Genomic DNA, 17,099 nt, shown 5'->3' with positions numbered 1-17,099 from the left:
ACTTTTTTATAGATGCTCTCTCAGATATAATACCATATTATTTCACCTTGAATCAAGTTTCTTTTAGATTTTTATGATAGAAGAAAGAATATATTGAAAATTTTAGTTGATAATCCTGTTTTTGATATATGAGGTATATTTTTATAAATAAAGGTAAATTCATATTTAATTTTACCTATGATAAAAATAATATTTATATACAGGTGTAAAATTTATAAAATTTAACTGCCATCATTTTATTTTTAAAATGTTATATGTTTACCAAGTATAGCCACTAGAAAACTATGTTGAACATAGGAATATTTTTGATATTATACATTATTATATCAATTTAATATCATCATCATTTTATTAAATATTTTATATAAAAAACATAATCGTCGCAGATTTGGAACATTTAAATTAAAAAATTATTTATTATAAAGTAATGTCAATTTTGCATTTAATTATTAATAGTTGAATTTTATAAACATATATGAGCAAAAAATTAATTCAAAGATTTTATAGATCTTAAATATAAATAAATATTAAACTTAAATTAATAAAATATTTCTACGATTATCGGTAACCCAATTCTTTTATATTATGTAAATTTCTTAGTCTTCATATCTTATCTGGAATTCATTTTATAATATTTGCATTTTTAGATCAATCAAACGACAAATTTTGGAGATGTATTCTAATGGATAATTTTTGACAACTATCCCTGAAAAATTTAATTATCTTTGGAGCACCTTTAAGTGGTACAGAATATGTTTACAAATTTTATACAATCATTATTCCTCAAACTACCAATAAGCTTATTTCATTTTCAAAAATGCCATTTTAATTCCGCAAATTTGAAACTTTTTTAAAAATAATACGAACAAAAAATTTTAAGAATGATTCAAGAGTTACTAAATATTAAATTTGTTCTCACTCCTGACTTCAGTCAACCGAGACTTGTGACTGAGATGTTATAACTATTGCCCTTGTTTCTTTCATATGTTCTACTATGCATAAAATTTTATAAATTTTTTTAAAATGATGTCTCTTGGTATTTTAACTAATTTTTATAAGTCATTATTTTTCTAGTCTCCGAAACCACGTGAACCCGAAACAGGTTCAGAGATTTTTCACTGAACCCAAACCTGAACTCTTTTTTAGAAGGAGGGTTCTCGTCCCTGCTAAATGTCTCGGAAAATTAATTTTCTTATTTAAAAAATATAAGTGACAACTAATAAACTATATTAGATCCATCTCTTCCGTCAAAATAAATTTCATCCAAGGGAAGGCTATATCTAAGTTCTTTATTTCGAAAGAAAGAACATTGTTTAAACCAGGGATGCGAACCCGACAAAATTTTTGCCCGGGTTCGGTTCGGGTTAGGTTAAAGGTATAAAAAAAAAGGTGGGTTCGGTTCGGGTTCGGTTCAGGGAAATATTTTTGAACCCGGGTTTGGTTCGGGTTCGGTTCGGGTTCAAGAATTTTTGAGTTGATAAAAAAAATTCTATATTTAAATCATAATAAAAAACTAGACATAAATTTGATATAAAAAATAAATTTTTTTTTTTATTTATAGGCAAATATAGTTAAAAATACAAAGCATATAGTCATGTATCAATTTTAAAAATTTTATTAAGACGTATTAGCATAATATCTTCCAAGAGTTGTTCACTCATCCTCGATCTATGTGGTGAAAGAATGAATTTCAAATGTGAAAATTGATCTTTCAACGCTAACCTATGTTAAATGTATTTATATGTGAAAATATGATAAATTAACTTGGGTTGCAGGAACAGCAAATAAGATTTTAGATAAAATATATAATTCAGGGTGTTCCAGCTTAGCAGACTCCCAAAATGCAAAATATTTTCCTTCTTATCTAATCTTTTATAATCGCTAAATCCAGTAATTATTGTTCAATACTTTTCTCAGCAATCGTTGGCCCTCTTTTAAGTATTTTCTCCTGCCTTTCTTTAAGTTGTATCAATTTCTCTAAATCATCTTCTTGTTCAATAACTTCATCGGAACTTATATCATCAGATAAAATCGGCGTTGTTAAGCTTTTAATTCGTCTCCATAAATTGACAAGATGCCTTTTCGCACAAATCTTATCATCATCACTTAGTAATACCTGTAATATTTAAGGATTTATATTGTTTATATTTAAATATTCCATAAAATAACAATTTTAATATAAATCTAAAATAATTAATTTACTAAGCTTTTAATTAACCTTGTATCTTGGGTCCAGCTATATGGCAGCTAAGAGAATTTCGTTCTTTATAAACCTTTCTTCTCTGTTCTTAAGACAAGAATATAGTAATTGAGCAAAATGGTTTGGATTTTTTTCCAGTTCGATGAAGCATCTTAACCATGCTGCATAAAAATCTGTCAGTGTTAACTGTTCAGATTGGAATTGTTTGGTTGCGATTTTTAGCGGTTTTAAAATTTCAACAATCGTTATTAACTCTTTCCAATCTTCAGTCAATAAATAATCAGATTGCTCTGAAAAAAATCTTCGATATTGGGTTTTAGTAAAATCAGCCTTTCTAACATATCATGGGTTGAATGCCATCTGTGGCAATCTAACACAGGCTTAGGGAGTTTCATATTTTTTAATAACTTTTGGTAAGTGGGATGTCTTAATTTTAAATTTAGGCTCCTAGCTTTTGCAATGGTTTCCACAATAGGTAATAATTTTATAGCATCTTGAAGTGCCAGCTGAAGTGTGTGAGCTGCACACCGTACACTATAAATCGGATAGGATATAATAGTTGATAAAAAAGTATTTTGTATATCATCAATATCATATTTATATACATTTACATCCATATTTTCCTCATCTGCTGATTCACTCCTTATATCATAATCAGTTTCAGGTTGCAGGAGCTTTATAGCTCTTAAAAAATTACAACCATTATCAGAAGTAATTGTGTATATTTGTTCAATATTAATTTTAAATTTTAGTAAAATTTTTAATATATTCTCTTTTATATATTCTCCTGTACATCTCTCTTTCAGCTCTACAATTCCAAGAGTCCTCAAATTTATAATGGACTTTGATATAAATTGAATATTTACACCAAGAATTGACCTATCTAGTCGTTGAACTGCATCAACTTTTAAACTTATTAATTTTCCTTCTACCTCTCTCGATATTTTGTCTCTAATTGATTGGGCTGTTTTATTAATAGTTCTGGATAAATTTTCTTTGTTTATAACTAAATTGAGCCCAGCAAGGAGTGGATTTATAATTCTTTGAAATCCCGAATCTTCAATAATTGATAAAGGCCCGCCATTTACAGTAACAAGTTCTAGTATAGAACTCATCAAATCATTAGATGATATATTTATACTTATAAGCTTTTTTGGAAAAAAGGTTTCTATATTAATTTTAGGTTTTTTTGCCAAAAACAATTCCTGATATTTGGTTTTTTCATTTAAATATTCATTGTTGTGATTTCTTTCCAGGTGTCTTTCTAAATTTGACAAGTGATTACCAGACATTTTTACTTTGCAATATGAACATATTGATTTTTTTTCTATTGTATTAAGGGTAAAATGCTTATCAAATATGACTATATCTTTAATCTTAAATCTATAAAAAGAGAACAATTTTTATAAATAGCAATGATTTCAGAATTAAAAAAGAGATATTTATAAATTTAATTTCATTTATAATAAGCACTTCATTAATATCTTGTAAAAATTAATCTGAACCAAAAATAAATGATATATAAATTTTAAAATCATTTTAATAAGTTCACAAAAACTGCCCTACATTTAACAATTTTTAAGTTAGATGTTTAGAATTTTTTAAATTAACAATATAATAATTTTTACTTTGATTTGTTAACCATTTTCTAATTAATAATCTTTAAGAATAATAAGATAAAAATTTAAAAATAAATGGCGTAAATTAATTCAATTGTTTAAAATTTTTTAACACTCCAATAGGAATCGAGAATAAATTTAAAAATAGCATAAATGAATTAAGTTGTTTATAATTTATTAACACTTCATTTAATTGGAAATTTGAAAATATAATATTTGTATTTACATATATTAATATATGATTTTAAATAATTCACTGAACCCGGTTGAACCCGGGTTCAAATAAAATTCTTGGGTTCGGTTCGGGGTTTTGAAAATTTTATAAATGGGGTTCAGGTTCGGTTCGGGTTCAGAGTTTTTTTCTAAAAACCCGGGTTCACTTCTCCGGGTTCGGGTTCGAATCCCTGGTTTAAACAAAGATTCGTATTATTCTCATTTTTTTCTAAATTATAACATCAAGTTTTGATTTACATATTCCACAATTATAATAAATTAAATATTACTATAAAATAAATATATTATTATAATGTAAAAAAAATATACATTTTAAAACATGTAAAAATAGCTAATTTGTCTATTTTCATATAATAATAGTTATATTTTTTTAAAAAAATCTTATAATTAAAATGGGATGTTTGAAATCTAACGCGAGACCACAGGAGGTAGAAAAAGCAATCTTGGCTGTAAAGTATCTCCTTGATTTCCTTATAAAAAAATGAATAATTTTCGTTAATTGGCAATGAAAATATTTAAATGTTTGGTTTGGCCTTAGCAATAAAATTCAAATTTTATAATATATTAGATTTGGTGGTATGCTAATAGAATGAGATATTATTAATATTAAGTAAACTAAAAGTCCGCTGACGTTAAAATACATGAATAACAATTCTATCAACATTTTTTTATAATTTTTAAGTATAAATATAAAAATGAAATTATTATATAATTTTTTATTTATTTATTCGATGAATAATTCCTGGCTGTCGATTTTTTCTAATTCAGAATTTTTAAGATGGCACCATCGTTCGATCTCTTCTTCCTATGTTGTTTAGGAGATAAAATGAAATTATATAAAAACAAATAAAAAATAGGAAATTATAATTGGGTTTTCATAAATTGTTCAATTAAATTACTAAATAACATTATTCAAACATTTTATTTCCCCTAGTGATCTTTAACATCCCAATATAGTTTCTAAAAAAATCTTATGAGATTTTAATTATGTTCCAATGTTATAGTATTCCCTTAAATTATGATTTTTACGTTTGGTTGCTTCCGTCTTTTCTTGACCAAATTTTTTCCGGGATTTTTTGGGAGTAAATCGTGATTATGAGGTGGATATTTCGTAGTATCCAAGATAATCGATTCGCTTTTCTCTAAAGGAGAACGAGTTTTGGATATGCGCGATACGTTTAACGAATTATTGGATCGGGAAAGCCTACTATAATCCCGTAATATGGGGGTTTGCGATTCGCAGGATGCCTCCGGGGTGCTGATATAATTTAAATGGCCGGCGAGTGGTTTGAGATTTAGATTGGACGCCTTACGTTGCTCGTTAAGAACTGGTGTAGAGTGCTTGGCATTTTGAGCCCTTGTCGATATTTCTTTGTGGTGGTGGGAATAGGAAGAGGAACTAACGAGGACCCGGTTCGTGATATCTGACAGAGGTGTCGGTTTCTTTGAATGCGATAATGTATGTTTATGACGATTATCTTGTTTCAATCGGAGAGTTCTTCGGGAGGGATTATTGGATATCGAACTTTCGCTTAAAGTCTTTATTATAATATTTAAAATATTGAATACATCAGTGTTGTTAAACGGCTATCCCAATATTTTAGCCAAAAAATGTCATGCAAGGTCTCGAGATTTCGTTATTAGATGTCCAAGCGTTCTTGCCTGCCATCTATGAGCAAAATCTTCAGGCTTGCGTGACATTTTTGGTTAAAATATTGAGTTATTTAACCAGTAAAATGTTTTTTAAATAAATAAAGGAAATCATTTTTTTTCACCTCTAGATAAATGATTATAACTTTTACAGTAATTTGAAAAGGATTCGATTAATTATAAAATGCTCTTTTACAAAAAATATTATGTTGATAAGAATTTGTAAACCCCGCATGGGATCCGGAAATGGGACCCATTGGTCCAGACCCCAAAGTTCAGTCTTGCGGGTCGAGTCGCTCATGTTAAGACGGATCAAGCTAATAAAACTCAATTAACAACTCATTATATTTTAATCTTTACTTTGAAACGTTTCACGAAATAAATAATTCAAGAATAGTTCAAATTAGCAAAACTTTTGGGCTAAACAACCATTCTTACCAAATAGAACCTCGGCATGGTTTCCAATGTATTTAAAAAAAAGTATCTAAATTACAGATATATATCGTCGATACCAAAAAAAATAATATTTTGCCTTCACAGTAAGCGCACATTCGCGGCAAAATTTTAGTGTATATTTCGCCGCGAGATTTGTACTTACTGTGAATGCAAATTATTTCGGCAAATTAATCTGGAATTCTCCTGTGATGTCGGAATCTATCAATCTTAAATTAATCTTTTTTTTTTAAAAAAAAATTCCGATCTTGCCGAATGGAATTTCAGCATGCCTGGAATACTTAACCCCCTAAATTTCATTAAATAAAAAAAAAATTTAGAGAAAAATGTATGGTAAAATCAGATTTTACAGATTTCAAAATATATCAGTAGGTTAAAGGCCTCTACGGGGAGGAATAAGTATTTATTCCAGATTAACTCATTAAATTAATGGAAATGAAAAACAGAAAAGCTAATATATTTCATTTCATCAATAACAGGAGAAAAAAAGATTAATAGCACTAACCATCCTTTTTCTTTAATAGGGTTAGAAATTTATAATAAAATTCGTTGAGGCAATGTTGAATATATAAAAAAAATAATTTATTAAACTCTCTAAAGCATTTTTAATTATCGGAAACTGGTATAGGCTAAAATTTTAAGTATCGGTGGATTTCATTACTAGCCGCTACATTTAAAAATACTTAACTAGTAACTTTTTAATGAAAATGAGTAGTTACAGTTATAATTACCGGTTCATAGACCTTTTTTTTAGAGGTTTTCGGGTGACTCAGCCTAGAAGACTGCTGCATAGGCGGGTTTTTCCCCCGCTCGTCCATACTTTAAATGAGCAGAACAGACTTCAATTTTTAAAAATAATAGTTTTATTTCATAATATTGCATACATATTATATATGTTTAATTAAAAAAAATACATTTAAATAAAAAAAGAGCCAAACCAGAATAATTTTTAAACATTAGGAGGGTGGGCTGGTTAAACAAAATTTATGGATAAATAGGCGGGCGGACGGGTAAAGCGGGTTCAAAAAATTTCAAAACAACGTGTGAGCGGTCTTTTTGGCTAAAAAACCTGCCCATTGCAGACCTCTAACTCAGCTCTCTTGTTTTGTTTTGAATAAGAACAAATTGAATACTTACGAATATCTGCGAGTAAATTTGAAGATTTCGATAGAATAGGAATCCGAAGAAAATTACATTACATCCATAAAACTAGAGGCCTTTTAAAGGAAAATATAACCAAAAAAACAAATTATAAAATTTTCAAAAATCACCAATGTCATTCTTCTTTTTTTTTTGGAAAACACCAAAGAAAGCGAGATTTTTAGTAAATGATATCAATTTTTTTTTTGTAAATTTATTTATTTTTAAAAAATTTTGTTTAAAAATTCGTTAGTATTTTTGACTAATAAAAAAATAGGAATATTTTTTTTTTGTGAAGGCCAATTCTCATTTTTTTAAATATCAGCCACGTATGCATTAGTTTACAAAAAAAATATATCAGCTGATCGAAATCGTCCTAAAAAAGAACTCATCAAAAAAGTAAGCTGAATTTTGTACTGTTACTCAAAAAATTTAAGCTGTCCATACTTATAGGATTTTAAGTATCACCTGTTTTTTTTCAAAAAAAAACAAAACTCTTAGGATCTTTACGAACCCTACGAAAGTTCTAGGGAAGAACAAAAAAAACAAAGATGAAGGTTAAACATTTTGAGGATGAATAATTTAATTTTTTTTAAATTAGGTCCGATGTGGTCTAAATAATTTTTCTTAAATTAGATGTGCAAGTTCAGCAATGTTCCGCTCTAGATAGCTCTTGCCATGACTATAATATATTTGTATAAATTTATCGTGTTAGTAAAGAAGGATGAGTGATACCTGGATTTGGTAACCAATCCACTAACATATAAACACCCTAGAAAAGAAAAACGAAGTTTATATTAAGTTATAGGAGGAAAAGCGTTAAAAAAACAGTCAAGTAATTAATAGTTTGAGTAATAGTCAATTTTTATATATTTTGGGATAGGAAAGTTTTAAAATGTCGAATATGACAATTGTAACCCTTCTGAATTACCCTATTATTTAATATCCACCATTTTTTTTAACCTAATTTCATTAAAAATAACATTTGGGAAATTTTCAAATAGGATTGTGCCGATATCAAATAGCGGATTGGATAGGCACCGATATTTAGCATTTTCCAAAAAGTATGGGATCCGGTTTGATGTTACTTAATTTTTTAATTGGCGCATAATATGCCCATTTATAAATGGTGTGGATAATTATTGTCTGAAGCGTAGTTGCCATTTGCCATTGCGACTATCTTCACCTCTGTTCCATAAGTTGCATTTTGGGGCATGCCTATTCTCTCCAAATAGAGGTCAACCCTTTCTCCCCAAAAACCCCTCCATCTGCTCACGCACATCTTTGCTCCTCATAAAGAGAATGTAGTACCAGCTGTAATTGACAAAAATGGGCTTGTGTAATGAAAAAGGTGTAATGGTATTATCACTTAATTATGCATATTTTTTTTAAGATAATGAATTGACAGCAGAAACTGTAATTTACAAGAAAGATGATGCAAATCTTTTTCTTCCCACCAACAGAAATTGGAAAATTTATCATTCTGAACGCTTTCATTTTGCGATCAAGATATCCAAAATATGACAGTTGTGATGGAGGATAATATTTCTACCAGTGGATTATTGGTGATGGAAATTGTTTCTTCTGGTATATATATTATAAATTAAATTGTTAATCATTATTATAGATGTATAAGCAAAGATGTTTGTGATGACGAATGCTACTATGATTTTCTGAGACAGCAATGCATTCTCGTCATGAAATAATCCACTGGTAGAAAAATTATCTCCCTTCACAACATTGTCATATTTTGATTGCAAAATGAAAGCGTTCAGAATGATAAATTTTCCAATTACTGTTAGTGGAAAGAAAAAAAGATTTGTATCATCTTTCTTGGAACTCTACTGTCAATATCTTAAAAAAAATATGCATCATTAAATGATAATACCAAATTTACATCTTTCTCAATAAACCGGCCCATTTTTGTCAATTACAGCTGGTACTACATTCTCTTTATGAGGAGCAAAAATAAGCTTGAGCAGATGAAGGGGTTTTCGGGAGAACTCGTCGAAGTATATTTGGAGAGAACAGGCATGGCCCAAAATGCAACTCATGGAACAGAGGTGGAGATGGTTGCAATGGCAACTATGCTTCAGACAAATATAATTATCCATACTATTTATAAATGGGCATATTACACACCAATTAAAAAAAATTAAGTAACATCAAAAAAATTCAATTTGAATATAATTTAAAAAGTTATCGCCAGCATTTTGACTGCATAATAAATTTTAATTAATCCTTATATATATGAATTATAGACAATTTTGCTGTTAACTTCGAGTCGTTTATAACTTTTATAAAAAATTAAGTTCTAAAGTTGATTGCAAAATTGTCTGAAATTTAAAGGGTGGGTATTCCAAACATGATGGAATGCATTTCCGGTAAAATCTGATTTTTAAATTTAAAAAAAAACGAGCTCAAAAAATGGTTTAAAGTTGTTTTTTATAAATATAAAATGAATGATATAAACATATTGTCCATCTTTTTTCTTTTGTAAAATATAATTAATGTACTTGGAATAATTTATTTAAAAAATTTGATTAATTTAAATATTATTTCTAGGACGGTGCCGATATTAAATATCAGATCGGCACAGATATTTAGCGTTTTCCAAAAATATCGGATCGGGCCGATACCCGCAAAGAATCGATCCGATCTTTTTACTTTTTTTTTTGTTTATTTATTTTACATTGTTATAATATTTTCTAAATAATTTTTTTTTAAACAAAGCAAATACACAACACCCTCTAAATTTTATTTCTTTTTTAAAAATAGATTTATAGTATTTTAAAAGTATTATTTATTTTAAATCTTTTTAAATAATAAGGCCAATTTTACATAAAATTAATAATTTTAAACATAGCTAATTTTAAATTAAAAAAATTTTATTTGGACGAACGTCAACGCGTTCGATTTTCTTTAGAAATGAATATTTTTAAAAATTAAGACGATATTTTATAACGATCGGATCGGAAAATTTAGTCAAAAATCGACATATCTTAAAAAGATGAATCATCGTCCCGATCTGATCCAATAAAAAGTATCGGTGCATCCCTATCAAATATGGAACAGTCCATGATATGTAAAAGATTCAACAAGGCAAATCCATTTTTTAAAAAAAAAACATAAATTGTTAAAAAAAACAAAAGCCTCAATGATAGTTTCGTAAATTATAGGCCCAGCTAGTGTTGTTAAACGGCTGGTTATGAGCCGATTTTTTAAAATGGCTAACTCAATATTTCATCCAGAAAAATACTACACAAGCCCGAAGATTTTGCTCATAGGAAGAACAAAGGTCTAGACATATATTAACGAAATCTCGAGGCTTAGGCAACATTTTTCTGGCTATAGTCGTTTTAAGTAATCAGCTCAAAACGAGCCGTTTAACAACACTAGGTCCAGCAATAAGAGACAATTTTTAGAGTTGAAGAAAAATCAATCCATTCATAAATAATGAAAATCAGAGACTTGCCCCAGTCCTAAGCCATATTTTATGTGCCTAATAATTAATTTAAATATTTTTAAATACGTGGGCCAGGCCTGTATATTTTTAAACCCAAATATTTTAAATCGTTATTATTAGCTATAAAAATTAAAATAAATCAAATATATATTTTTTTTATTTTAAAAAGTGGGTTTAATTTAAAGATGTCCCATGTGATCTGTTTCATTTTTTTCCTATGCTTTTAATGGAATTGAGGGTCTCACTTCCAAACATGCCTAAGGAATTGGTAACGATTGGTATGAACACTGTGTTGGTGAGACCAGCTTATTTGTTTTTTAAAAAGACTTTGTCTTTTCTATAGCAGAAAATGAGAGGTTGGAATTTGCTTCAAAATCACAAATATTGTACCAGGTCAGCGGGAGACCATTAGTTTAGGGAACAAGGGATATACCATCGGGCTTTATGGCATTTTCATTTGAAAGGCACACTGAAAAAAAAAATACAGGTCAGGTCAGAAAAATTTTTAAAAAATAAATCCTGCACAAGCCAGGATGTCAAAACATTCCCAATAATTCTGCACTATTCTAATAAAGAAACAATACTTTTAAATAAACTAGTAAAAAATCAAAGATTTGAATCCATGCTTGGCAGGACCTTGATTTTAAAACAAATAAACAATTTAATTAATAAAAATCTTCTAAAAAATATGATCTATGTATTGATTTAATATTTTGTGTTTATTTTTTTCTAAAAATTTAATGAAATAATTTTTGGATTTATGGTTAAATTTTCCCACATCATAATTGAAAAAATCTGGCAACCTGGATCCTATACACATTTTTGTAGTTGCCACCTATGCATCAACAAATACTTGCTGGGTATGTAAGATGATCTACAAAAAAACAATATATTTTTTTATATCATTACTTAAATTTCAATTTAATCCTTTTTAACTGTTATAAGTTAAAAAATTTAATTGAAATATAATTACAATGGTTGATTTTTGTTTTCAAATAGAAGTTCAAAAAAAAATAGAAATTAATATAAACATATTAATGCCAAGCTTTCAGTCAGCATAGTCTGATAAGTGCATTATAATATCCTAAACTAGTTTTTGAATAAGCTTAGCTAGATAAATGATCACTATATATTAAAATTCTGCAGAGCTCACTTGGCCCACTGGTAATACGATAAATAAAATATTGACCTAGCTTGTGGCTAAAAAAAATGTCTATGTTATATTTCATTTATCTCCATTTTTTATTTGCCTGACTGATAAAAAATGAAGAAAAGCTTAAAAATATTTGATGGGAAATATTTAGTATTAATTTTTGAAATAATATTTTGTGATGAAAAGTATAAAATACATTAAAAAAGAACTTTGTATAAGATTTCTTTCCTATTTTTTAAAAAAATCAGGACACAAGCTGCAATTAAATAGACCAGAACTAGATATAAAAGAAATTTTTCTAATAGGCTATGGGTAGACACTCAAATACAGTTTAGAGTATATACTATTAATTTTACCTAATGGTCTATTTGTAAATAAATTTATAAAAATTGAGTAATAACTTAATTTTTATTTTGTTAACCTATTTTAATTTAAATAATTTAAGGCATATTTCAATAATATTTATTATTCATATCAATTAAAAAATAATAATAATTTTCTTCAAATTATGAGGATAGCTACTTTTGATACTAATATTTGTAAGAAAAAATAGTATAAACCATAATAAAACTTAAATTAAAGAAAACAATCTATAAGATTTTTTTAAGTTATAATATGCATATTTACCTTATCTTGTTTTTTGATAGCATTAACTTTTTTTGTTGCTCTTTTCATAACTTAAGCATTTTTCAATTTTGCGCTTTATCTTCTATTCCACTATAAATGTTAAATTATATTGTTTAAAATAATTTTTAAAAAATTTATTGATAGCAAAATATTTAATTTTTTCGAGTTACCAGATAAAATTTTTATTAAACAAATGCCTAATATTTTTTATTAGTATGTATTTATTCAATATAAAGTATTATTATTTTAAATATAAATTAAAATAAATAATTTAAATATTCATGCATTTCTTTTATTTTTTAAAAATTATATATATTTAAAATAACATGTAAATTATTTGTAAAATAAAATTTATATAAAAATTATATTAAATTAAATAATAATACATTTAATTAGGTATGATCAACAGGGCTTATAGATCCATGTATGATGGATATGCAGTTATAACGGCAGATTTCAGTTGATATTCTCTGTCGAAGGTAGAAGCCTTATTTTGGATCACCTGTGATTAAGCGTAATATTTGCCCTATTGTTTTGAATAATTTTAGGGCTTGGTGTCCAAATGAACCACAGGTATCTGAGACTACCGGAACAAACAAAACATTATTAAGGTCTATATTGTTTGTTTTTGTGTTTTCGGCTAGCGTGATAGAGTTTGGAAGAATATTAAAAAAAATTATAATAATTAAATAAATTTGAAGAAATTATAATATTGATTTAATAACAATTATATCAAGAAGCTTATGTTTATTACTAGGGAAGCAAATGGAAAACTTTTTCTTAAAGATTTATAAATAAAGAGAATCCATATTTGTTTTTTAGTAAAATTTAGATAGGTATAGAATCATATTTTAATTCCATTCTATTTTTTCCAGTTGATAATTAAATCATCGACAGCAATGAGCCATTGATTCTTCACGCAGTTGAACTACCTTCAAAAAATTATTCATATATGAAAATCCTTTATCATTTCAAAGATATTTTTACTATGGAAATAATAGGTATAACCAATTCACATTCAGTGAGCCACTCATATATTTCATATTATCGATAGAAAAATTACGAATGCAAGTTTTGATTACTTTTTTCAAGTTTTGTAAAATACATTTAGTCTTCCTTCTTCATAAATGAATTTCTTCACATCAAAATTTCTTGAGCTGAATAATATTTTTGATACTACAATTGAAATTATTATAAATTTTAAATTAATTAAATCTAGTAGGTATTATAGACTCCAATATGCAAATAATGAGTTTAGGAATTTTTTAATAAAAAGGAGCAGGGCCGTAGCTAGGAATTTTCCGTTAGGGGGGCCAGCTGCTTACTTAGGGGGCCCACTATTTTTAAAAAACAAATAATTGAGCATTCATAGAAATTTTTTGCTCTTTTTATTTATAAATTATTAATGTTATATGAATACAAAATAATACTATATTATGAACATACAAAAATAATATTATTATATAATACGACGATGTTTATTTTTAAATTTTAACATAAATTAATTAAGAGATAAATTTCCTGTTAATATTTTTTCATAAGCCATCAATACGAAATAAATTTTGCTTACTTTGATCTTTCATCGACCCTCTAGTGCTCTATAGAACTCTCTTTATTATAGAGTAAGAAGCCACACAAGAAGCCGTTGTTACCCCAATGCTGAGTAGCATTTATACAATTCTTCTTTAAATGCATGATGATATTTTTTTATACATAATATTTAGGATATTTTCAAAAATTATGTGTTACCTTAACTTCTGCAGCTAATAATCTATTAGCCAATTTTCATTTCATGATGTAAAGTTTCCATATTTAAGTTTAATAATTATTCTAATCGGGCCATTTTGTACGATATAAAATAATCACTATCTAAGGGGGGCAATGCATTAAAACGATAGATGATTATAATTATCTTGTGTAAATCTATCTAAAAAATTATGTAGTCAATAATTTCATACTAAATCTATTTTAAAGAACTTCAATTGGAGTCTTTTAAGCAAACAAATTGTAATTTAGTTTCGACTAAAAAATCTTATAAGCGTTTTACGTATGCTTGATGATTTGTGGGGAGTGAGATTAAATTTTGTTAAAAGTTTTTAAGCCTTTATTCTAATCAAATCAATAGAATTATTGCTTCTTATAATTTTAAATATATTGATAGTGGAATCTATATAATTTTTACACCCACTTGATAAGTACCTACTGACTGTAGATACATAGTTGATCTATTGTTATTAATATCTCATAAATTATAATGGCTAATATAATGTAATTTATATTAACGTATTGAGATAAAAGACCAGAGGCTATAACTGAATCATGAGTGCTAACCTCTGAATTAAAAGTTCTATCAGAAAAGTAAACTAATACTTCACCAATAGCCTCAAAATTAATATAAATGATGTGAGATGTTTCTGACCAGCCCACCTCTGGTCTAAAAGTCTCTTAAGTATGGCCTGCATATTTACAGGATACGTTAAATCGCCTAAAAAATTATGCAATGTATTGAATAAATTAAAAAAATTAGAAATGATAACAATATTATATACTAATTTTGAACCACATGATGCAACATGTGGTTGTAGAAATGTATAAAAGGAACTTTTTATAAATTTTTTTTTGAAGTAGGGTTTGCACTCTTCCATTTCGGCCAGACATAACGTTTGCATCATCATATGCCTGGTTTATCATATTCGTTGAATTAATTTTTAACTCATTAAGTTGCTTTGAAGTGCAATTAGTAATGCTTATCCGCCTTAAGACAAAATAAAAGGCATCTCATGCGTATTTTTGTATATAAATTTAATTTTATTTAATTCAGGATCTTTTTGGATGGTATATGAAAACATTGCTATAAATTGTCCAAAAAGAATAAATTATGTTTTCTACATTTGCAGCATCCGTAATTTTTGTTCAACCAGTTCCAGGGAAAGGTAGCTTCTTATTATCATGAAATCTTGATTAAGGTCCTAAAGATTACGGTTAATTTGTTGGCTTATCAAAATTGTTGTTATCTCAGTATTTTCTTAATAATACTAAAATATTCACAGCTGTTTTAAATAACTGGTTATATCGGGCTTAGATAATATTATTTTGTCTAAAAAAATCATTACAAATCTAGCTGTTTAGCAACATTGCACAATAATTACCAAATTTTATAAAAATATAATATGAACCTTTTTTATTTAAATAAATATTTACGGATCGGTATCAATCTGTTTCCTTATATTTGATTTATACATCAAGCCTTGAGAACCACTTGATTAGCTTCAGAAAATCCCGGTTTTTTATGATTTTCACCCAGATCTATATCAGAGACCTTCAAAAGATAATAATATTGTGATTAAACCATGATAAATAAAATAATTATCATTAAAATAAGTACAATTTAAACGTTATAATAAAGCGCCTAAATAATGCTATACACAAACACACAAGAAAATGATAAAATATGAATGAATGATAATTTATTATTGGATAAAAATAAAACAGGATAGGAAGAAATTTCCAAACAAGACATGTTTTTTGAATGAATATTTAAAATTTATTTTAAAAATATAAAAATAATCAATTTTTAAAAATTTGGGGGGCAGGGAAAAATTATGAGGGCCAGGTTTATGGCCCCATATTTTTTTTGGGGAGGGGGGGCCGTGGCTACGGCCCTGAAAAGGAGATAAAATTATACTAAGAAAAATTTTTCTTCTTTATTTATTTGTTTCGTTAAATTGCACATACAATTAAGAATGCTATTCTATATTTATTGGGTTATATTTTTAATCGTAATAAAATATTACATCAAACATTAAGTATGAGATTGATTTTTTTTCTTTTATTTATTTTAAATAATAAGCAATATTAAATTTGCTTCCCTCGAATATATTTGTCCGAATAGTAAAAATGATTGAAAATATAAATTTTTTAACATTATATAAAAATAATATTCATTTTTTTAGCTAAGAGTAAGTCCAAAATGAAATAATTTTTCTTAAAAAAAATAAATGATTCTCATGCTGATATATCTATAGTGTATATTTTATTTTTTTCTTAAATAAATTCAATTGCAATTTAAAAAATATATTATAAAAATTTATATCGGATGGCGGCTAAAAAAGCGACGATTCCTAAAACACGCGCAGTTCGCTGATAATTTCGTCGGGTCACAATTATATATGCGTATTACCCAAGTTGTTAAAAGATTGCGATCTAAGAATAGAGGATCCCGGATTCTATTCTAATTTGCCTAGACTAGAGATTCTTTAAAAATGAAAGTCGGTGAGTTTTTTACTATTGATCGATCTTTTGATCTACAATATTAATTTACCTATATTAGTGTTTATATAACTTATTAAATTATGTTTAGTTAATCCTTAAAAATTTATGATTTTTACTTTGCTAATAACCCAATTTCCAGTAATTTTATTTTTTGACATTCCTTTTGATGAATACGTAGGAGCAGTTATAGCACTAAATATTTGTCAAAATGGGAGAAAGATTGCATTCCTTTAAGTTGGGCAAAGTGCCATTTTTAAAATTTTTAACAACTGAGTAGTGGTTGAT

The 17,099-nt window shown here is 27.1% G+C and overlaps 1 long non-coding RNA gene across 1 annotated transcript; it reads right to left on the bottom strand.

Annotated features, from left to right (window-relative positions):
- Positions 1-4,405: 4,405 nt before the first annotated feature.
- On the bottom strand, positions 4,406-7,430 carry LOC135932064 (uncharacterized). Its single transcript, XR_010573271.1, has 3 exons — positions 7,294-7,430; positions 5,083-5,592; positions 4,406-4,858 (listed from the first exon to the last, which is right to left on the bottom strand). It is a non-coding gene; the product is annotated as an uncharacterized LOC135932064 (long non-coding RNA).
- Between the last annotated feature and the right edge of the window lie 9,669 nt (positions 7,431-17,099).

This window comes from Gordionus sp. m RMFG-2023, chromosome 1 (genome assembly GCF_954871325.1).
Source record: "Gordionus sp. m RMFG-2023 chromosome 1, tfGorSpeb1-WG-v2, whole genome shotgun sequence".
In the NCBI taxonomy this organism is placed as follows: domain Eukaryota; kingdom Metazoa; phylum Nematomorpha; class Gordioida; order Chordodea; family Parachordodidae; genus Gordionus; species Gordionus sp. m RMFG-2023.
The sequence above is the reverse complement of the archived record's forward strand: the minus strand, read 5'-3'. Positions and strand labels throughout refer to the sequence as shown.